The sequence below is a fragment of the Dama dama genome, chromosome 8 (assembly GCF_033118175.1).
Source record: "Dama dama isolate Ldn47 chromosome 8, ASM3311817v1, whole genome shotgun sequence".
Classification (NCBI taxonomy): Eukaryota; Metazoa; Chordata; class Mammalia; order Artiodactyla; family Cervidae; genus Dama; species Dama dama.
Genome location: NC_083688.1, coordinates 10,708,830 through 10,732,126, shown reverse-complemented (window position 1 = coordinate 10,732,126; position 23,297 = coordinate 10,708,830). Strand labels below are relative to the sequence as shown.

Genomic DNA, 23,297 nt, shown 5'->3' with positions numbered 1-23,297 from the left:
ATGTCCTTTTGTGTCTCAGGCCCTCAAGGCTCAAAATGCCTCCAAGGGAGACAAGGAGGGATGACCAAACGGGCGCTTGTGCAATCCCCTCCAAAGAGGCCTGGGCTGCATCTTGGGATCTGAGGAGAGTGTGCATGAGCACGAGGATGAAGGCAACCCTGGGCAGGTGTGAGCTGGGGGTGTGACAGATGCAACACCTGAGTTTGTGAGCATGTAGGTGAGTGTGTGTGGGGGGGTATCTCTGTATGCTGGTTTGTACTGAGTGTGCAAGGATTGTGTGTAGGCGGTTTGAGTGTGTTCGACTGCATGTGATGGGCTGGAGTTGGGGGAGAGGGACAGATTTTTGGTTCCAGTTCTTCAGGGCTGAGCCACATGTTAGAGGTGCCTTGTCCTCTGAGATCCATTTTTGGCTTAGACAAGGAACAGTGGGGTGGGGTCCCAGTGAGTGGGAGACGCCAGTCCAGACCCCCATGGTGGAGCTGAGGCTGGACCATGCATGGGGAATCAGGAGCCCGATCTCCTAGCTCTGCTTGGCACCCGCCCGACTGTGGGGCCCTGATCCTGTCTAGGCCCCTCCACGCCCCACCCCACCCCCCACCACACCTATAAGGAGGCTGTTGGGTTGGCTATTGACTGAATGGCTTGCTTCCTTAGTGTCCACTGCAGCGCCTGGGGCCTGCAGGCTCAATAAACGTTTATTGGTTGAAAGAAGGAGTGGATAAATGGACTGGAGACTGAGGCGGGGAGCTCGGGCCCACCCCTCACCTCTGTTCACACCCAGTCTCTGACACGGGACTCTGGCACAAACACACGCTCACTCAGTCTCGCTTGTGATCACTTCCTCAGTTGCCCACACTTGCTCACCCTCTCCTGTTCCTACGGACTCACTCGCTGCCAGATTCCTGCCTGGGATCTTATGAACCTTCCTCCTCTGCCAGCCCAGTGCCGCAGGGCTCTGTGCCCGTGGGTTCCTTGGTCTTGGCACTCCTTGGCCACCAGGGGGGCCCAGCCCGGCCATGGCACTGACCACAGCCGTTCTTAAAAGTTCCTCCCTTCCCATCCTCTTTATTTTCCAGCTGCCTCTCCTTTTCCTCCTTCGCTCCCTTTCTTTTGTACTGTCTCTCAGGCACACACACGCGCACACACACACACACACGCACCCACCCACACATACGCACGCACACACACAGGCCCTCTCACTGTCCGAGTCATCGTTTTCTCTGTCACTCCCTTGCTTTTTGTCCTCGAATCTCCTCGTCCCGCTCACGCTGTCCCTGTCTGTTGACACTTGCCCGCCCCTCTCTGGGCGCCTCTCTCTCCATCTCTTAGCTGCCTCTCCCCTGACTCACATTCTCCTTTCTCACTCTCTTGCTCACGCTCGTGCTAGGCGGCGTGTCTCTCCTCGCCCTGACTCTCCCCCGATGGCCACTGCCCACCCCCCACCCTGCCCCTCGTTCTGGGAAAAACCCCCTTGCGGTACCCAGGGCCTGGGTGACCCAACTCGAGGTTCTGTAGCGTGCCCTTTCCGCTGACGGGGCCCTGGGGTCACGGCATTTCCTCCTGGGGGTGACTTGGCAGTGATGCGCGCCGTTTCCTTACTTCTGCAATTACAGACAGCACAGAGCCCGCAGCTGCCGATATGCTCAGACCTCGCAGCGGCAGCCACTGCCCCCGGACAGGTAAGGGGGTCCCAGCCCTGGCCCGGCCAGGGGGAGAGGTGTGTGACAGCGTCCCCGGGAGGTCAAGGTCCTGCCCCTAGACTCTGCCTGAGCAAACGTGTGCTTCTGTTTTTAAGGGGCTGTTCTGGCATCTTCCCCAGACACAGAGGGTCTCATTTAGAAGGGATTCCTCGTGACTAGACATTCCCAGGGAATCTGCTACCCGCTCTGGTTCTCTGAGGTCAAGGCAGCGCTGAAGTGACCTCAGAGACCTCCCTGGGAGGTGCTGGTGGTGGTGATGAGAGGGGGCTGCCCAGATCTCGGGGGGCTGGACGCTGTCTGCTTTAGCGGCTGTGTGGCCCTGGCCACGTCACTGCCCTGCTGTCTGTGCCTCAGTTTCCTAAAGTGTCAGATGAGGCTAATGCCGTCTCCCCAGTAGGAAGGTCGGGAGGCAAAGGGTCAGGTACCAGGCTGGGTGTCTAAGAACTGACTAGGAGCTGGGTTCTCCTGCGGGGATGATGAGCAAGATAACAGGGTTGCTGATACAAGAGTCCTGGCCCACAACCTGTTCCCTCCATCATGTCGCAGGTGGTAGGGACGGAGCACAGGCTGGGAGCCCCTGTCCTTTGCCGTCAGGAGGTCCGATGTGAGCGTGGGGAACGGAGGCTGCCGCTCAGACTCTTGCTTACTTGTGAAGAACGAGGGAACCTGTAGAGTTGCTTCGCAGAGCATTCAAGCAGCTCTGATTTAACCCTTGACTGAATACACAGCTGTTCCAGGTGCTTGGCATGTGTGTGTGTGTGCGCATGCATGTGTGTGCGTGTGTGTGTATGTGTGTGTGTGGGCGCCAGGGAAATGAAAGAGACGTCCTTGCCTTTAGGTACTGACAACCCAGTGAAGGAAGGAAGCCCCGAAAGAGATGAGACAGCCTGAAGTGGGCAGTGGGGTTTTGGCATCAGCTCTTGCCTATGAGCTGGGACCTTGGGCAACTCAGGAGCATCCCTTCCCCCCTTTGCATGTTGGGGTTTAAGTAATGACCTGTGAGTTGACGGGAGAGGGTGAAGTAACAGGCTGGTGGGAAAATGCTTTGTCAATAGTAAGCTGGTGTGAAGACATGAGTCAGTATTACTGCTGGTACCGATGCTGTTATTCGTACCGTAAATGCCTCGTGGAGGAGGATTTGTTTGTTCCTCGTTTTATCCTTACTCTTCACATGGAGTTTGGCAAGTCATACAGTCTTGAAACATGAACTGAATAGGGAATGAGAAAGTAGTGTGTTGTACTGGAAGAGAATGGACAGTGAGCCTGAGGTCCAGCGTCTGGTTCCAGCTTGGCTCCTGATTCTGTGGTCACTTGGGGCAAATCCTTTCTCTTCTCTGGGTCTCAGTTTCCCCATCTGTCCAATGAAGGTTTGGGTAAGAAAGCCACAGTCTCGGCAGTGTGTAGGCTAAGTCGCTCAGTCGTGTCCGACTCTTTGCGATCCCATGGACTGTAGCCCATCAGGCTCCTCTGTCCATGGGATTCTCCAGACAAGAATACTGGGATGAGTTGCCATTTCCTTCTCCAGGGGATCTTCCCCTTCAGGGATCTAACCCACGTCTCTTGTGTCTCCTGCATGGGCAGGCGGGTTCTTTATCACTAGCGCCCCCTAGGAAGCCCATAGACTATGGTCTACGGTAGTAATGTCGAAATGGGCCTCCAGGAGTGAGTTTTTACTCTGGACTGACGCGGGGCGGGGCCGGTGTGACGAGAGGCTGGGATTCTTTATGTCCTTTTATAGAAAGACTTTTTATGGAATGCCCTCTTCCTCCCTATCCTAACCCCGCGAACTCGCCCTTGTTGACAAGAAAGGGCTGCTTCTCTTTCCAGTGAAGTCCCTTCCTGCCCGGCCTGGTCTCTGCCTCCCCATGCGTGTAGGGGGCACCAGCTGAGCTCCGGCCTGGGAACGCCCCCTTGTGGATCCTGGGAGAAGGTGTCTGGTTTCAGAGTGGAGCCCGTTCTCTGAAGGGTCTCTGCTGGGTAGCCACGTGTCTGATCAGCAGCTCTTGGGTTCCTTGGCAGCATGGTGGGACGGGAGGGAAGCCTCTGCCATGTCTTCGTGTGTGCATGTGTGCCCGTGGGGTGGACTGGAGAACTGGCTCTGGGTATATATTTCCATATGTGCCTGGAGTGTGACCAACCACGGGAAGGCCGGTCCAGCCCAACAGTTCCCAGAAGCAACATCATCCACAAAACCACCTGAGAGGCTGGCACTCCATTCCTCCCCTGTGTCTTCAGCCAAAGAGAATCCAGAGCCAGTGTGTGTGTGTATGTCTGTAAGATGTCGGGGGAGGAGAATTTGTGGGGGGAAGACTATCACTTAGCCGCCCCTCCCCACCTGTTTATTTCTATAGAAGGGGGAACTTCAGGAGCTAGGCTTGGAGTTGAGCTCAGCTGGCTGATGTGAGAAGAGTGTCAAAAATCTGTGCAGCGCCCTTCACAGTTTGTAAAGTCTGTTTCCATTTTCTAAGTTCTTGACTGTTTACCAAACCCTTTGTCATTCCCAACAATCTTCCTTTTCACAGCAATGTTTGAGCTTGCTTGGGGGTGGGGTGGGTGGAGGCACTTGCAGATGAAGATCCCAAGGTTCAAAGCTAGGGAGAGACTCACTCAAGACGGTCAGGGGCTTGGCTGAGGCCAGAGCCCAGGTCCCCTGATCATAATTCCTAATCGTGATTCTTGTGTCTCTTCAGCCACCCTTGGTGGCTGCTTCTAACGGAAGAGAGGTGGCTGCTTTGGTTCATGGCTGACTGGTTTGCTCATTCATTCATGCAACAAACATTTTCTGAGGGTGGGGGAGGAGCTCCCAATTACTGAGAAGTAACCAGGTGTATCAGTTGCTTCATTTTGCACTTCTAGCTACCCTGTGAGGAAGGTTTTATTGTCACCACTTTTTTGCAAATGAAGGAAGAGAGGCTTTGAGGGTTAAAGATCAGCTGGGAAAGAACAAAGCCAGGTGCAGATCGGGGTCTGTGTGACTGCAGGGCCTGTGCCCTGTACCCTACGTTTTCCCTCGGGCCAGGCAGGCCCTGAAGATGTCAGAGTGGTTCCTGGAATAACAGAGGGGTGTGCCCTTGCTGCGGAAGCCCAGAGGAGGAAGCACCTCCCCGCCCTCCTTGCCCTAGGTGACTTCCGGGAGGCAAGGAGTAGGGAGGGAGACTCACAGATGGATACTATCTGCATATCTGGAAGCCAGAAGGAGAGACCCAGTCAGTGATGCCATCCAACCATCTCATCCTCTGTCATCCCTTTCTCCTGCCTTCAATCTTTCCCAGCATCAGGGTCTTTTCCAATGAGTCAGTTCTGTTCATCAGGTGGCCAAAGTATTGAAGTTTCAGCTTCAGCATCAGTCCTTCCAATGAATATTCAGGACTGATTTCCTTTAGGATGGGCTGGTTGGATCTCCTTGCAGTCCAAGGGACTCTCAAGAGTCTTCTCCAACACCACAGTTCAAAAGCTTCAAGGGTTGGCTGATAGCATTTTGCCAACTGTCCCCAGTTGCCATAAAATGATATGACTGGTTCCCAGAAGTTTTCAGGGTTTTATTTTTTAAAATATATTTCTTATTATTTATTTGGCTGCCCCAGGTCTTAGTTGTGGCATGCGAACTCTTGGTTGCCACATGTGGGATCTACTTCCCTGACCAGGGATCAAACCAGCGCCTCCTGCATTGGGAGAGCAGAATCTTAGCCACTGGACCACCAGAGAGGTCTTCAGGATTAATGATGTATCTGGAAGCCTTATCTAAATGGGTTCAAGCTGGGAAGAACTTGGGATGAGCTTGATGTGAGCGGTTGCAATGACAGTGGTGCTATTTTGACAAACATTCGATCTGATCTAATTAGCAGATCGTCTGAACTTCCTGTAGATAAAGCTTCTTAGAGCTGTTGGTCATGAGTATCTGAAACTGTGCTACATTATTCACTGAGTCTTTGCACCATGCTGGGAACTATGTGCTTGGAATATTATGAGCTCCATATACAGTGGAAGGACCCAAGGCTCAGAGAATGATAAGCTTGACTATGGTCATGAAACCAGGACATGACCAGAGGCAGAGTTTGAATGGAGGTTTGTCTGACACCAGAGTTTGTGGTCTTAACCACTGTCCTTTCCCAAATACTTTCTATCCTCTGTCTCAGTGGACGCTCACAGAAAGCTCTATAGGGTAGATGTGTTATTGTTCCCATTTTATAGATGAAGTCCAGAGAGGTGAAGTAGTTTTTACTAACAATTACACAGCTATTAAGTAAAAAAACTGAATCATATGATTCCAAGTTAAAAATATACAATGTATTTTCAAATCTGCCATTTCTGAGGCCCATTAAAATTCTTTGTGATAAAAATATGTAAGATGGATTTACCCTCTTAACAATTTTTAAGTATTGTTAACTATATACACATGTTGTACCACAGATCTATAGAACTTTTTTGTCTTGCATGATTGAATCTCTGTGCCCAATGAACATCAACTCTCTGTTTCTCTCTTCCTCCAGCCCCTGGCAACCAATATTCTACTTTCTGTTTCTATGAGTTTAATTACTTTCAAAAACCTCATATAAGTAGAATCATTCAGTCTTTTTTGTGATTGGCTTATGTCACTTATTAATATTCTCAAGTGTCATCCATGTTGTAGCACAGGACAGAATTTATTTCCTTTTACAGGCTGCACAGTATTCCGTTACATATATGTTAATAGTTTACCAGATTTTGTTTATCCCTTTGTCTGTTGATGGACATTTAGATTGCTTCTACCTCCTGGCTATTGTAACTAGTGTTGCTGTGAACATGGGTATACAAAGATTTCTTCAAGATCTTGCTTACACTTTTTTTAAAAAAAGAAATACATCCAGGAATGAGATGTATGGGTCATATGGTAGTTCTATTTTTAGTATTTTGAAGAACCTTCATACTAATTTCCATAGTGACTGCATCATCTTATGTTCCCACCAACAGTGAGTGCACAAGTGTTCCAATTTCTCCATATTCTCACTAACACTTGTCATTTTCTGTTTTTATGATCGAGGCCATCCTAATAGGTGCTATCTCATTGGAGTTTTGATTTGCATTTCCCTGATGATTAGTGATGTGGAGCATCTTTTCATATGCCTTTTCCCCACCTGCCCCTTGACAATATTTAAACAAATTTATTTTATTGAGTTATAGTTGATTCATAATTTTGTACTGGTTGCTGCTCTACCACACAGTGATTCAGTTATACATAGATATATATTCTTTTCCATATTATTTTCCATCATAGTTTATCACAGGATTTTTTTTTTCACTGTCCTCTGTTTCCCTCAGTATATCCCAGGATACTGAATACATTTCCCCATGCTATCCAGTAGGACCTTGTTGTTTATCTATTCTCTGTATAATAATTTGCACCTGCTAATCCCAAACTCCCAATCCCTCTCTCCCCATCTTTTCATATGCTTCTTGGCCTTTTATATCTTTGGAGAAATGTTTCTTCAAGTCCCTTGCCATTTAAAATTTTTGTTGTTGTTGTCGTTATTGAGTTGTAAGAGTTGTTTATATATTCTGGATATTAACCCCTTATCCTGTATATTATTTGCAAATATTTTCTATAGTTCTGTAGGTTGTCTTTTACTCTGTTGATTATTTCCTTTTTTATACAGAAGTTTTAAAGTTTGATACCATTCCGAATGTCTCTTTTTGCTTTTCTTGCTTTTGGTATCATACCCAAGTAATCATTGCCCATTCCAATGTCATGAAGCTTTCCCTCTATGTTTTCCTCTAGAAGTGTTATACTTTCCAGTCTTATGTTTAGGTTTTTAATCCACTTTGAGTTACTTTTGTATGTGATTTAAGATAAGAGTCCACCTTCCTGCTTTTGCATGTGGATATCCTGTTTTCCAAATATCATTTGTTGAGATTATCTTTCCCTTATTGTGTAGTCTTGGCACCCTTGTCAAAGATCATTTGACCATATATGTGAGCATTCATTTCTGGGCTGTCTATTCTTTCCATTGTTCTGTATGTCTATCTTTGTGCCGATACCACCCTGTTTTGATTATTGTACTTTCTAATATGTTTTGAGATCAGGAAGTGTGAGGCCTCCAGCCTTGTTGTTCTTTCTCAGGACTGTTTTGACTGTTGTGGGTACTTTGAGATTTCTTATGAATTTTAGGATTTTTTTTCTATTTCTACAAAAAATGCCACTGAGATTTTAACAGGGCATTAAATCTGTAGATTGCTTTGGGTAGCATGGACATTTTAACAATATTAAGTTTTCTGATCCATAAACATAGTGTGTCTTCCCATTTACTTGTGTCTTCTTTAATTCCTTTCAGTAATGTTTTGTAGTTTTCCGTGTATAAGTCTTTTGCCTCCCTAGTGAAGTTTATTCCTAAGTATTTTATTCTTTTTGATGCTGTTGTAAGTGGGATTGTTTTCTTTCTCTTTTTTCAATTTTTATTTTTTTATTTACTTGTTTATTTTTGGCTGTGCTGGATCTTCGTTGCTTCATGGGCTGCTCTCGAGTTGCAGTGTGTGGGTCTCTCATTGCGGCGGCTTCTCTTATTGCGGAGCACAGGCTCTAGGGTGTGTGGGCTTCAGTAGTTGTGGCACATGGGCACAGCAGCCATGGTTCCTGGGCACTGGAGCACAGCCCCAATAGTTGTGGCTCACAGGCTTAGTTGCTTTGAGGCATGTAGAATCTTCATGGACCAGGAATGGAAATCCGAGTCCCCTGGATTGGCCAGCAAATTCTTTACCACTGGAATACCAGGGAAGTCCCCTGGGATTGTTTTCTTAATTTCCTTCTCTCTTAGGCCCATTTTATCTTCTTCTTTTTTTAAAATTTACTTTTTTATTCAAGGATAATTGCTTTACAGAATGTTGTTGTTTTCTGTCAAACCTCAACATGAATCCGCCATAGGTATACATATATCCCCTCCCTTTTGACCCTCCCTCCCATCTCCCACCCCACCCCACCCCTCTAGACTGATACAGAGTCTTAGGCCCCTTTTAAAATCTTCATTCTACCAACAGGGAGACAGAGACCCAGAGTCATGGAGTGAGTTTAGTGTATGAACCAGGATGTGCTTCCAACTTCACCGCTGCCTGGCAGGAGTGAGATGGATACAGAGCGGACTCTCCTTTCCATGGCCCCATTCAATTCCCCACTTTGGAGAGCAGAAGTAAAAGCAAGGCCCCAGGTCAAAGGCATCTCTTCCTGGGTCCTTGCAGCCTCTGAAGCACCTGCTCCCCGGCCATAGGACAGGTCTGTGAGTGGAGGAGTTGGCCACGGAGTGGTTTGCTTCCAGCAAGGGCCACAGCTTGGCCTGGGAGAGACAGGCTCGGCCTTGGAGTTCAAAATCCTCATTGGCCATTTCCCAGTTGTGTGACTGTGGACAAGTCTGTTTCATTCTCTGACCTCACTTTGTTCCCTGGAAAAATGGGCATTTTGTAAAACTCACTTTGTGAGGCTGAGTTGAGGAGGAAATATGATCATGGGTAAGAGGTGTCTGTTCATTGAGTTAGTAAACGTTGCTCAAGGCCCTCAGCTTAGGTGGGTGGCTCCCCCCTCCCACCTCCCCCCTCTCCCCCACCCCCTGGTCGCATTGTCCCCCACAGAGCATGGCATCCTTGAATCCAGGCGCGAGTGCCCCCTCAGAGCCTGTGGTCCTCCACACTCCCGGGCTTGTGGGCCGGTGAGGAGCTGCTGAGGCATGGAATGTGTGTGAACTTAGATATGATTGATTTTAGCTTATAAATATTTAGATGCTTGTACTCTGGACCCCAAATGGCCCCACAATATTAGGGGCCAGTCTGATTGGTAAACGCAACTTCCCAACCCACAGTCCACACTGGGGAGGTACCCAGCACACACTTCCTGTTGCCCAGATCTCAGTGGTTCCTCCCCTCTGACAGTCCAGCTGAGGACAGGACCCTTTTTCCAGGTCCCCTAGGGGCCAGATTGTTGGCAGACAGATGAGAATGGTACCAGTGGGCTCTGGGACTGAATAGTCTGCAGGGCAGAGGGTGAGAGATACAAATGGTAGAATTTTTCATGTCTCCATGAATATTTATACTTTCTTGGCCCAGCTTCAGCTAAATGCTGGGCCTGAGCTTGCTGCCTGGACTTGATCCATCAGGGTGGCCCTGCCCGCATGCTAAGTTAAGTGGTTCAGAGTCTCCTCCTTCTCCCTTTAAATGCTCATTCCCTTCCTGAGTTGTTGAAAGCTTTGTTGGCATTAGTCCAATGCTGTGTCTGGAGCTGGCAGGAAAGGCAATACGTGGGTTAGAGACTCTGAGGTCACTGGTGATCCATAGTCCCCTCCCCTGTCTCCAAGTGATGGGGCCAACAGTGAGATAAAGTCCTGACTTTTTGTGGCAACTTTGTATGCTTATCTTTGGAACTTTTTTTAGGGTTATAAAATTGTGCAGATGAAGAAATCCAGGCTCAGAGAGGTAAAGTCACTTGCCCAAGGTCACACAGAAAGCAAATAGCAGACTCGGGTAACAACCCAGGTCTTTCTGACTCCAGAGGCCTTTTCCCCAATCTGCTATGTCTCCCCCAGGGAGACTGGACGCCTCTTGGTCATGCCAGTTTCCTCTGAATAATCATCAGGGCACGGTCATTCCTGCATTCAGTCCCCAGTATCTGACACTGAGAATAAAGAGATAAAAAAGCTTTAGTGTCTAACCTCAAGAAGCTGTCAGCCTGGTGAGGAAATGGCCACAGAAATCAATATTTACAACATGTTATGAGGAGGAACGTGCTCAGTACCATGGCAACCCAGGGAAGGCGGCAACTCACTCTGTCTGGGGCAATCAGAGAAGGCATTCCAAAGGAAGCCCTCTTTAGATTAAGTCTTCAAAGATGAGTAAGATTTTGCTGGGTAAAGCAATACGCCAAAGACATTCTCAGTAGGGGCCATGGCGTGTGTGAGGGCGCTGGGGACTGAGGAGAAATCGTTTTTAGAGAAGCAGCCAGAAGGTCAGTATGGGGACTTCCTTGGTGGTTCAGTGGTTAAGAATCCGCCTTGCAATGCAGGGGATGCCAGTTCGATCCCTGGTTGGGAAACTAAGATTCCATGGAGCCATGGAATCAACTAAGCCCTCTCATTGCAACGACTGAGCCTGTGCAATGCGACTAGAGAGTCTGTGCACCACAACGGAGGATCCCATAAGGCACAGCGAAGATCCCGCGTGCTGCAACTAAGACCTGATGCAGCCAAGTTAGGAAAAAAGACAAAAATTCAGTGTGATTAGAGTAGAGGGCAAGGGGTAGTAAAGGCTGGTGATAGACGAGGTGGGAAAGGAGCTTGCACTTGGTCCTGGGCAGGGCGGAGCCATGGAAGGTTACAATAGGCAAATATGTGGCTGGCAGTGTACTGAGGCATAGTACTGCTCAAAATTCAGTGTGCGTATGAATCACAGGGCAATCTTGTTAAAATAGATGCTGTAACAGCAGGTCTGGTGTAGAGTCAGCTTCTGCACGTCTAACCAAGCTCACAGGTGATGATAATGCTGTTGGTGCAAGGACCACAATTTGCATCATGAGGTTGTAGAGGGTTCACCCTGCCTTCTCTGGAGGCTGCTCTCAGGGGCCAGCAGCTACTGTGCTGTTTAGTTCCTGGAGAGATAGGCCTCCACCATCTTCCTGGGTCAGCCCTCTTTCAGCTCTCATCTCATAAGAGATGATCTGGTTGGTTGCTAGATATTTGCTTACTAGACAGATGTTTATCAAGCTCTTACTCTGGGGACTTCCCTGGTGGTTCAGTGACTAAGACTCTGAGCTCCCAATGCAGGGGGCCCAAGTTCCATCCCTGGTCAGGGAACTAGATCCCACATGCCACAACTGAAAAAAATAGATAAAAATAAAAGCTCCACTCTGGCCAAGTTTGTGCTGGGTGCTGGGATAGAGAGAGGAATTGGAAATGCTACTTTCTGGTCCATGTCACCACTGTCTCTTGCCTCTGAAATAGTCTCTCTGCGTCCATTCTTGTTCTCCACCATCTATTCTCTGTCCAGCAGCCAGAGAGAGTCGGATTATGCTGCTTATCTGCTTGACATCGTCCAGCAGTCCTCCAGTGCTTGTAGAATAAAATCCTAACTTCATACTGTGGCATAAGAGAGATTTGGGGTCTGTTGCCCTCTGATCTCATCCTTGTTGTTGTTCAATTGCTAAATTATGTTTGATTCTTTGCAACCCCATGGACTGTGGCATGCCAGGCTTCACTAGTGTCCTTCACTAACTCCAGGAGTTTGCTCAAACTCACGTCCATTGAGTCGGTGATGCCATCCAACCAGCTAATCCTTTGTCGTCCCCTTCTCCTGCCTTCAATCTTTCCCAGCATCAGGGTCTTTTCCAATGAGTTGGCTCTTTGCATCAGGTGGTCAAAGTATTGGAGCTTCAGCTTCAGCATCAGTCCTTCCAGTGAATATTGATTTCAATCCTAAAGGGTTGATTTCCTTTAGGATTGACTAGTTTGATTTCCTTGCAGTCCAAGGGACTCTCAAGAGTCTTCTCCAGCACCACAATTTGAAAGCATCAATTCTTCAGCACTCAGCCTTCTTTATTAGTCCAACTTTCACATCTGTACATGACTACTGGAAAACCCTGGGACTTTATGGACCTTTGTTGGCAAAGTGATGGACCTTTGACTATATGGACCTTTATTGGCAAAGTGATGCTTCTGCTTTTTAAAATGCTGTCTAGATTTGTTACAGCTTTCCTTCCAGGGAGCAAGCATCTTTTAATTTCATGGCTGCAGTCACTGTCCACAGTGATTTTGGAGCCCAAGAAAATAAAATCTGGCACTGTTTCCACTTATTTCCCCTTCTATTTGCCATGAAGTGATGGGACTGGAGGCCATGATCTAAGCTTTTGAATGTTGAGTTTTAAGCCATCTTTTTCACTCTCCTCTTTCACCTTCATCAAGAGGATCTTTAGTTCCTCTTCGCTTTCTTCCATAAGGGTGGTGTCATCTGCATATCTGAGGTTATTGATAATTCTCCTGGCAACCTTGACTCCAGCTTGTGCTTCATCCAGACTGGCATTTCACATGATGTACTCTGCATATAAGTTAAATAAGCAAGGTGACAATATTCAACTTTGATGTACTCCTTTCCCAATTTTTAACCAGTCTGTTAGTCCATGTCTGATTCTAACTGTTGCTTCTTGACTTGAATACAGGTTTTTCAGGAGACAGGTAAGGTGGTCTGCTATTTCCATCTCATAAAGAACTTTCCACAGTTTGCTGTGATCCACACAGTCAAAAGTTTTCACATAGTCGATGAAGCAAAATAGATATTTTTCTGGAATTCCCTTGCTTTCTCTATGATCCAGAAAATGTCGGCAGTTTGATCTCTAGTTCCTTTGCCTTTTCTAAACCCACCTTGTATATCTCGAAGTTCTTGGTTTACATACTGTTGAAGCCTAGCTTGAAGGATTTTGAAAATTACCTTGATAGCATGTGAAATGAGCACAATTTTAATGGTAGTCTGAACATTCTTTGGCATTGCCCTTCTTTGGGATTGGAATGAAAACTGACCTTTTCCAGTCCTGTGGCCATTGCTGAGTTTTCCAAATTTGCTGGTATATTGAGTGCAGCACTTTCACAGCATCATCTTTCAGGATTTCAAATAGCTCAACTGGAATTCCATCACCTCCACTAGCTTTGTAGTAATGCTTCCTAAGGCCCACTTGACTTCACACTCTGGATTTAGGTGAGTGACCACACCAACATGATTATCCAGGTTATTAAGACCTTTTTTTGTATAGTTCTTCTGTGTATTCTTGCCACTTCTTCTTAATCTCTTCTGCTTCTGTTAGGTCCTTACTGTTTCTGTCCTTTATTGTGCCCATCCTTGCATGAAGTGTTCCGTTGATATTTCCAATTTTCTTGAAGAGATTTCTAGTCTTTCCCATTCTATCCTACTCTTCTCATTTCTCTGGAGACACTGACCTTTCAGTTCTTTGAAACTGACACCTTTATTTTCAGCTTAGAGTATGATGAATTTATTCCCCCTTCAGGCCTTTTGCATGTGATACCCTATGCCTGGAATGCACTTCTTCATCTACATTTTCTCCTGACTTGTTGCTTCTCACTTTTTAGATTTTAGCCATGAGAAGATACAGGTTTTGTAGGACCCTAAAATTTATACAATTTGGGGGCCCTTCTTTAAATGGAAGATACCAAATTATAAATACACAATTAGGAACAAGGCCTAGGAAGGGACCTTGAAGTTTATGCTTCATTGGCTTCACAGTAGATCTGCCTTTGGTTTCATTTATATGTCACCTCCTCTGAGAAGCCTTCCCTGGTTACTCTATTTTAAGCAGCCCCCATCCAATAATCATCATGTCATGCTTTTTATTCCTTTTGTTGAATACATCACAAGTTGAAATTACCTTGTTTTTTTTTATGTTTACTTATTTTTGTCTGTTTTCCATGGCTTGAGTATAGCTCGTCAAGAGCAGGAATCTTGCCTGTTTTATCCCCACAGTGTCCACAGCATAGTTGGGTGTCAGGTGAATGAATGGACGTGGTCTTGGTCCTCTGGGAGCTATGGCCCAGTGCTGGAAGGATGCACACAGGCAATTTCAGTGAGTTTTGGGAGCCCAGGGGATGGGCATTTAGTCAGGCCTGGGGGGAGAGGGAAGGGTATGAAAGGGTCAGGGAGGTTTAGGAAAAACTACCTGGAGGAACGGAGGCCTTAAAGGATGACCAGTACCAACCAGGCAGAGAGAGGGAGGGAAGCACCAATGAAGGTGTGGATGGATGAGTTCCAGACCCAGAGGAGACTTGACCGGTTACATTTTGGGTGACTTCAAGGGTTCTGTTGATGCGAAGGGACTTCTGCGCACCATATTCGGGAGGAGGGTCGAGGGAGTGGAGTCACTTGGGGACCTGCAACTGGATGGGAAGCAGCAGAAGTAGCAAGAGTCTGGGTGGTGGGTCCTGGAGGCACCAAGGACAGGCCTCCGAGCAAAGGCAGGGTTTCCGCCTGAGACTCCCACACTGATTCTGGCCCTGTGTCTGGAAGAAAGAGGCGTACTTCTGCTCGGCCTCCTGTGGGGCCGTGTGGACTGGGGAGGATCTGGGGTCGGACAGACCCAAGTACACGTTGTCACAGGTTGGGTTCCGGGGAAGATGCTTCTCACATGAGATTAGCCCACAGGTGTGTTTTTCCTGGAATATTTTTAAGCAAAACTGAGATATTGTATAATCCTACCTATAAATCCTTTTTGTTGTTCAGTTGCTAAGTTGTGTCAGACTCTCTGTGACCGCATGGACTGCAGCACGCCAGGTTTCCCTGTCCTTCACTATCTCCGGGAGTTAGCTCAAACTCACGTCCATTGAATTGGTGATGCCATCCAACCATCTCATCTTCTGCTGCTCCCTTCTCCTCCTGTCCTCAATCTTTCCCAGCATCAGTGTTTTTTCCTGAGTTGGCTCTTTGCATAAATACTTTAGCTTGTGTATATAATAGATAAGGAATTAAAATCTAAAACTAGAGACTTCCCTAGTGGTCCAGTAGTTAGGACTAAGAACTTCCACTGTAGTGGGTGTGGGTTCAATCCATGGTTGGTGACCTAAGATCCCGCATGCTGGGCAGTGAGGGAAAAAAAAAAAAAATCTAAAAATATATAACCAATATATCAAAATCACAACCTCACAAAATTGGCATCAATTTTTTTCCTTTTTTTGGCTGTGCTGTGTAGTTTGAGGGATCTTAGTTCCCTGACCAGTGTGAAATCCTAACCACTGGACTGTCAGGGAATTCCCAGCATCAATTTCTTAATTCCATCTAATACTTTGTGTTGGAGTTCTCCCAGTTGTCTAGCAAATATTTTTTCACAGTTTGTTTAAATCAGGGTACACACAAGGCCCACACACAGAATTTATTTGCTCAGCTCAGATTCTTGAATGAGAATTTGACATTCCACTTCCTTGCCTCTCATTTACTCCTCAACTTGTGCTTAGGAAACTGCTCTCCCTCTGATCATGCAGGATAGATTTCCAAGTGGCCCCGTGCAATGTTTACTTTTGTGTCTGCACTGTACTGGATCTTGCTGTGGCTTTTCACACCATTGACCACTTTTCCCACACTCTCAAAACTTTCTTCGTGTGAGGACTCCAGTGTGGCGCTCCCCTGGTCCTTCTCCTATCTCTTGACCATCCTGTCCCTACCTCCTTCCTAGGTTTTCCCTCCTCCTCTGACTTCTGTTTTAATGTTGGGCTCTTCAGGATCCTCCTGGAGGTTTCTTAGGCACTCTACCTGTGACACATTCCCCCATGGAATTCCTCCTCCCTACCCCCACACTCTTCCTCTTCAGTGTCATCTCTGTGAAGACAGACCCTACCCAGATCTAATCATCTGGGTCAGAAACCTGGCCATTCGTGTCTCCTCCTTTTCTCTCAACCACTGTCCCTTGCATCACTAAGTTCTGTCCATTCTACCTCCAAATCATTCTCACAGCCATCCATTTCCCTATGATCTACCATGGTCCAAGCCTCCAGCCCACTGGACAATTTCAGTGATTTTTTTCTCCATCTCTCTGCCTCTGACCTGAAGCCCTCCAGTCTGTTCTGTACACAACAGTCAAATGGATGTGACAGTTGGATCACGAAGAATACTGAACACCAAAGAACTGATGCTTTCAAACTGTGGTGCTGGAGAAGACTCTTGAGAGGCTCTTGGACTGCCAGTAGATCAAGTCAGTCAATCCTAAAGGAAATCAACCTTGAATATTCATTAAAAGAACTGATGCTGAAGCTGAAGCTCCAGTACTTTGGATACCTGATATGAAGAGCCGACTCATTGGAAAAGACCCTGATTCTAGGAAAGACTGAGGGCAGGAGGAGAAAGGGGCGACAGAGGATGAGATGGTTGGATAACATCACTGACTGAATGGATGTGAATTTGAGCAAACTCCAGGAGATAGTAAAGGACAGGGGAGCCTGGTGTGCTGCAGTCCATGGGATCACAGAGTCACACAAGACTTAGTGACTGAACAGGAACACAATGTTCAAAGTCATCTTCCATAAACATGAAATGCTACATACTTCAATGACTCCCTGTTTCCTGCAGAATCAAGTAAAACTCCTTTAGCCTAAAATTCAAGACCCTACTTCAGTAGACTGATGATGCTTACTTTGTAAGTCCTGTCTCTCCTTGCCACCACCCCATGCCCTTAGTGAAAAGTGAAAGTGAAAGTCACTCAGTTGTGTCTGACTCTTTGCGACCCCATGGACTATACAGTCCATGGAATTCTCCAGGCCAGAATACTGGAGTGGGTAGCCTTTCCCTTCTCCAGCTTTAGCCAAACCAATCTTCTCAAGTTCCCCGAGAAGAAGGCACATTCTCTACTTTCTTCCAGGTCTCTTCCTCTCTCCCAGCTGCATCAGGCTAGCTCTTTCTCTTCCTTCAGCCGAAACAAGAGTTGTTCTGGAGTCTGGGCCATGGGCACCACTCAGAATGACCCCGACATCTAGAACCTCCACTATAACGCTTGTTCAGTTGCTAAGTTGTGTCCGACTCCTTGTGACCCCATGGGCTGCAGAGCGTCAGGCTTCCCTGTCCTTCAGTTATCACTTACCTACTTCTGCATCTCTCTCTTGAAAATGGTCTGTTAATCCCGAAAGGACAGAGACAAGGTCTGTTTTCCGAGGTCTCAGGACTCTGCCCAGCCGTGAGCTTGTCCAATGAAGATGTGAGTGACCGAATGGGTGAGTTGCGCTATCAGGTGGCGTGCCCCATTCACACGGTTAGATTATTTTTTAAAGAATTGATTAATGCCCAAAAAACCCCACCCCACACCTAAATCCATGATGAACAAAATACCAAAATTTTCAATGAAGTCTGGGTAATAGTGCCAGGCAGGGCCATATTGGAGTCTGAGGCAAAAGGAAGAGTCAGTAATACAGATTTGGATTCTTTAAAATTGCATTAAAATGTTATTTATCTGGATTACTGAACTTTTTGGTGCTCCCTTAAATTTTGCACCCAGGTGAACACCTCACAAACTTTACTCTAATTCTGATCTGGGAGGGAAGACTACCAGGCTTGGACAGGTGTGGTACAGGGGTCAGTGCCCAGCAGAGTGTCCTGGGTGGAGTCCTTTGCCTGGAGAAAGATCATTCTGGAGTTTTCCCTACCCCACTGAACTGGAGCCTAAACCCAAGAAGAGGAAGGGACTTGGTTGGGGAGAGGGGTTGGGGGCGGGCAGTGGTTAGGGATGTGGCTTCCTTAACCAAGGTGAGCACCACACACCGCCCAGTCCAGCCGTGGGCTGCCTCCCTGCCTCTCAGACTCCAGGAACAGGGTCCGCTAAGGCATGAGGGTTTTGTCCAGCAGGAAAAAGAAACAAGGGCAGTCCCAGATGAAGGGGCATCTCAGGCTCACCCGAAATGAGGGGAAGGAGGAGGAGCTGACATGATGGAGCACTGATTTTCAAATTTTCTAGTTTCAGGATCTCTTTATATTCTTCAAAATTATTGAGGGCTCCAGGGAACTTTTGTTTACATGGGTTATATCTCCCAATGTTTACTCTATTCAAAAGCAAAAATGACATTCTAAAACATTTTGTTTTTAAATATGAAACCAATAATAAACTCAGTTCATGTTAACATAAATCATGGTTTTAGTAGAAAGTAACTAAAGTTTTCAAAACGTAAACAATTTAGGGAGAAGAGTAGTGTTAATTCACATTTTTCTTTTCCAATCTCTTTAATGTTGGATTCAATGGAAGACAGCTGGGTTCTCACGGCCACTTCCTCATTCAATCCATTGTGATAATACTGTTTGGGTTGAAGCATATGAAGAAAATCTGCCCTCCCACAGTTGTTAATTTGTAAAGGGAGAAATATTTTAATGGATTTTTTTCAGACTAATTGATGATATTCTGTTTTTAAAAATTATTTATTTATTTATTTATTAGCTTTTTGACTGCACTGGGTCTTTGTTGCTGTGAGTGGACTTTCTCTAGTTGCAGTGCGTGAGCTTCTCCTTGCAGTGGCTTCTCTCTAGTTGCAGAGCACCGGCTCTAGGGCATTGCTCTGTAGTTGGTGGTGCACGCGTTTAGTTGCTCTGCAGATCTTCCCAAACCAGGAGCCACACCTGTGTCTCTTGCATCGGCAGGTGGATTCTTAACCAGTGGACCACCAGGGAAGTCCCCTGTCATCTGTTAGCACTGCGATGTATTGGTCTATCTTGCCTTTTGAATCTTTTACCTCTGCATGATTTGGAAACATCATGTTTTCCTCTTTTAGAAAATGGTGGTTCACTGAGATATATAGGTCTTCCGAGTATTGACCTTCCATTATCAGGTATTTGAAGGACAGGGAAGCCTGGAGCATTGCAGTCCATGGGGTTGCAAAGAGTCAGACACAACTTAGCAATGAAACAAGAACAACAATTATAAGGTATAAAAATTGCATCTATTAATGTAACTACCAAGCGCATCAGAACATTCTTTCACTGTTGGAAAGCTGTCAACCTCATGCTGGCAGATAGAATTTTCCAAAATTTCTAGTTTTCTCTTGTTAAGTTCAAATTTTATCATTGGCAACAAGAACGCATCATTTGTTTTCCTTGATGAGACAGGTTCACTTTATTTATATTTGAGAAAATGTCTGCCAAATACCCAAGTTCTGAAAAACCGTAGTTTGCCAGTCATTGTTTCAAGTGATAACGGTAATATGAAAAACAGCTCAGCTCACAACTCAAACAATGGGACAATGGTCTTTTTCTGAAGACAACCCCTGTATTCCAGTTTGCAGCAGCGATGTTTCCTATGTACTTCCCATTCTGATACACAGATTATTAAAAAGATGTGTAGGAACTTCCCTGGTGGTCCTGTGGCTAAGACTCAGTGCTCCCAGTGCTGGGGGTCCAGATTCGATTCTTGGTGGGGAACTGGATCCCACATGCTGCAACTAAAAATCCCACATGCCTCAACTAAAGATTCCAAATGATGGAACTAAAGGTCAAAGATCTGGCATGCCACAGCTAAGATTCAGGGCAGCCAAAAAAGAAAAAATATTAAAAAATAAAAAATTTTAAGAAATAGAAAAATTAAAATAAAAAGAAGCGTACTTAAGATTTAATAAAATAATTTCCTTTCTTTATCAAGGACATTTAAAAGTGAAATTGGCTTTTTTTTTTTTTTTTACATGGAATGCATGACTGTGAAGAATAGGACTCCTGTGACAGTTTGGTTTATCTGCCTTGATTGGTGCTAAAGAATCAGCAGTTTTATTCACCCTTTTGTACCATTAGCACAGATGTCAACACAGTGAAAAAGACAAATAATATCTTGGTATTATTATGATGATTGCTTTGACCTCATGGATCCCCTGAAAGCTCTCTCTGGTCCCTCATTTACATGGACCACTCTTTGTGGGTTATTATCCTGTACCTTTGGGATAAGATGGCAGGACAGGTCACCTTTAGGAGTAGGAAAGTTCCCAGTTGAGTAGAAGCTAGCAATTTGCTGCTGAGGAAGCAACGTATGTATGTGTGAAACTGATTCACTTCACTGCACACCTAAAACTAACACAGCATTGTGAACCAACTGTACTCTGGTAGAAATTTAAAGAATTATGTAATCAAATCAACTATGTAATTCACAGTTTCACTGGAGGGTGAGTTTTTTGTTTTTAAAAGGAATCACAATGATGTATTTGAATAATGGAACCAAGATTTATTCAGCTAACATAGACAAACCACCACCATACTAAATGGAACAAAGAACAAAAACTTTCTCAATCAACAAAATTCCAATCATTGATTTCTTTAAATTCACCTGGAAGTATCCCTAGACATCTTCAAGTGTTTTCAATGCTCTGCGGCTCCTCAAAGGGTGGGTGTAATTAACAAGGCTAATTATTACCCATTCCTTTAAACTTTTTTTTGTTTGTTTGTTTTATATTTAGTTATTTTTTATTTTTGGCTGTGCTGGATGTTCGTTTCTGCGTGGGTTTTTCTCTAGTTTCAGAGAGCAGAGGATACTCTAGTTGTGGTGTGCAGGCTTCTCATTGCTGTGGCTTCTTTTGTTGCAGAGCACGGGCTCTAGATCACAGGCTTAATAATTGAGGTGCACAGGCTTAGCTTCTCCACGGCAAAGGGGATCTTCCCAGACCAGGGATCTCCTGCATTGGCAGGTGGATTCTTTACCACTGAGCCATCAGGGAAGCCCCCTCTTCTTTTTATTTGTTGGTTCATGGTGCTGGGAATAGAGCAGAATAGACAAAGTCCTTGATCTCATTTTGCTCACAGTTAAGTGGGAGAGGGTGAAGCAATCATACAAACAAGAATAGGATGACAATCGAGCTAAGAAGTACAGGGAGTTTTGAGATGGGACCTGACCTGACCTGCAGCTCACTGAAAAACTCCCTGAAGGAGTGAAATGAAACTAAGTTCTGAAGCATGAGTTGGAGCTGGCCAGGTAGAAGTATATGTGAATCCGGAGGAGTGTTCCAGACAGGGGCCTGGATGTGCATGAAGCCAGCTCAGGCAGTAGAGTCCTGGGTGGGCTCGAAGACCCACCTGGGAAGTCCATTTTGGCTGGAGCCCGGTGAGAAAGTGGCACGAGATGAAGGTGGAGTGGCAGCCGGACATCAGGGCAAGGGTCATCAGATGGCCATTTTTTTCAGTTCCTGAAACTCTTTCCTGCCCTAGTCCTAGACCCACACAGATCCCTCTGCCTGGAGCACTCTTCCTCGGCTCCTCTTTCAGGCCTCAACAGAAATGTCACTTTCTTTCAAAGTAGATCTCTTTTTACTTCATATTAACACCCCATTTTCTTTGTATAGCAACCAAGTTTGTTTACATTGCCTTTGTCTGTCTCCCCTATAAGACTGTAAGTTCCCTGAGGTCATGGTCCTGTCTGTCCAGTTCATCCTGCCCCTCCTATGTTTAGCAGTGAGCCTGACATGCAGTTGGAGCTCAGAAATATTTGTTGGATAAACGTATGAATGAACCAGATTTGAGATTCTGGCTCCATTCCATAATGCTGTGTGACCCTGGCCAAGTCACATGACCATACTATACTCTGTAAAATGGGGATTTTACTTCCTATCTCAAAGGGATTTTGTGAGACTCAAAGGAACTAGTGCCTATGGAAGTACTGAACAGAATGCCTGGCTTCAAAAGAGGTTCTCCTAAGTGTTTTGGGGTTTTTTTTGGGCAGCATGCAGGATCCTACTTCCCTGACCAGGGATTGAACCTGTGCCCCCTGCATTTGGGAGCATGGAGTCCCAACCACTGGATTGCCAGGGAAGTCTGCTCCTAAGTGTTGTCTTCCTTGCTTCTCGCTGTCAGCTCCCTACTTTTTCTCTGGACTGTGATACATGATGAGCTTTGGGCCTTGCTTAATTCCAACTGAGTCTCTTGACATCCCATCCCCTCAGCTGCAACACAAACATCAGAGGTGCTTCCAGGCTTATGTGATGCCACCATAGCAGGAGGAACAAGAGTAGAGGGGAGGAAATACTGGTTTTGATGGAGAGTGGATGAGAGTGATGAACTGTTGAAAATGGATCAGACTTTGATTAGTGTGATTATGGCTAGCTTTAATCTTCTTTAATATACAGTTGAATCTTGAACAACTCAGGAGCTAAGGGAGGCAACTCTCCACGCAATTGAAAATCTGCTTATAATTTTAGTTGGCCCTGCCTCTATGGGGTTCCATATCTGTGGACTCAAACAACCTTGGATTGTGTGGTATTATAGTATGTATTTAATTTTTTAAAAATCCATGTATAAGTGGATCCACACAGTTCAAACCTGTGTTGTCCAAGGATCAACCATCCTTAAAAAAAACTTTTTGTTTCTAAATGATTTTAGGCTTTTAAAAATGTTGCAAAATAGTACAAAGAGCTCGTGTATGGACTTCACCCAACATTCTCAATTCATAAACTACAGCACAGTGATCAAACCCAGGACATGAACATGGATACTGAGTTATCTAAATTATAGACCTTATTTGAACTTCACCGGTTTTTCCTCTAATGACTTTTTCCCCCAGATACCAACCTAGGATCCCATGTCTCACTTAGTTGTCCTATGTCTCCTTAGTATCCTCTGATCTATGATAACTCAGTCTTTCCTTGTCTTTTATGACCTTATTTATTTATTTGGCTGCGCTGGGTCTTAGTTGTGGTGTGTGGGATCTAGTTCCCTGACCAAGGTTGAAACCCAGGCCCCCTACAATGGAAGTGTGGCATCTTGGCCACTGAACCACCAGGGAAGTCCCAACCCTGACGATTTTGATCATTTATTTTGTGGAATGTCACTCAATTTAAGTTTGTCTGATGTTTTCTCATGACTAAATTGAGATTTTGCATTTTTGACAAAAACACCACTAAAGTAATGTGTGCTTCTCAGTACATCATACCAGGTGTACTTGATGTTGCTATGTTTTACTAACAATGATGCTATTCTTGATTGCTTGGTTAAAGCAATGTGTTTTGGGTTTCTCCACTATACTTTTATTTTAAAATTATATTAAAAAATTTTAAATTACTAAAGTAAAACATGCTCCTAAAAAGTTCAAACAAACAAAAAGTATAAAGTAAATATCCTTCCTACCACCTCTACCTCACCTTCCTAGAAGTTACTTAC

At 45.6% G+C, this 23,297-nt stretch overlaps 1 protein-coding gene across 6 annotated transcripts in view; it reads left to right on the top strand.

The window, feature by feature from the left end:
- Window positions 1-1,070: 1,070 nt before the first annotated feature.
- The window catches only part of PTAFR (platelet activating factor receptor), a 36,162-nt gene continuing 13,935 nt past the window's right edge, over window positions 1,071-23,297 (top strand). For 2 of the 6 annotated variants that reach the window (XR_009693811.1, XR_009693812.1), the window contains exon 1: window positions 1,071-1,679. The gene's annotated coding sequence lies outside the window, so the exon portion shown is untranslated. Of the gene's footprint in view, window positions 1,680-2,287; window positions 2,438-8,919; window positions 8,941-14,472; window positions 14,493-23,297 lie in introns of those variants that run through there. The other 4 variants (XM_061148353.1, XM_061148354.1, XM_061148355.1 and 1 more) reach the window with 4 other exon arrangements.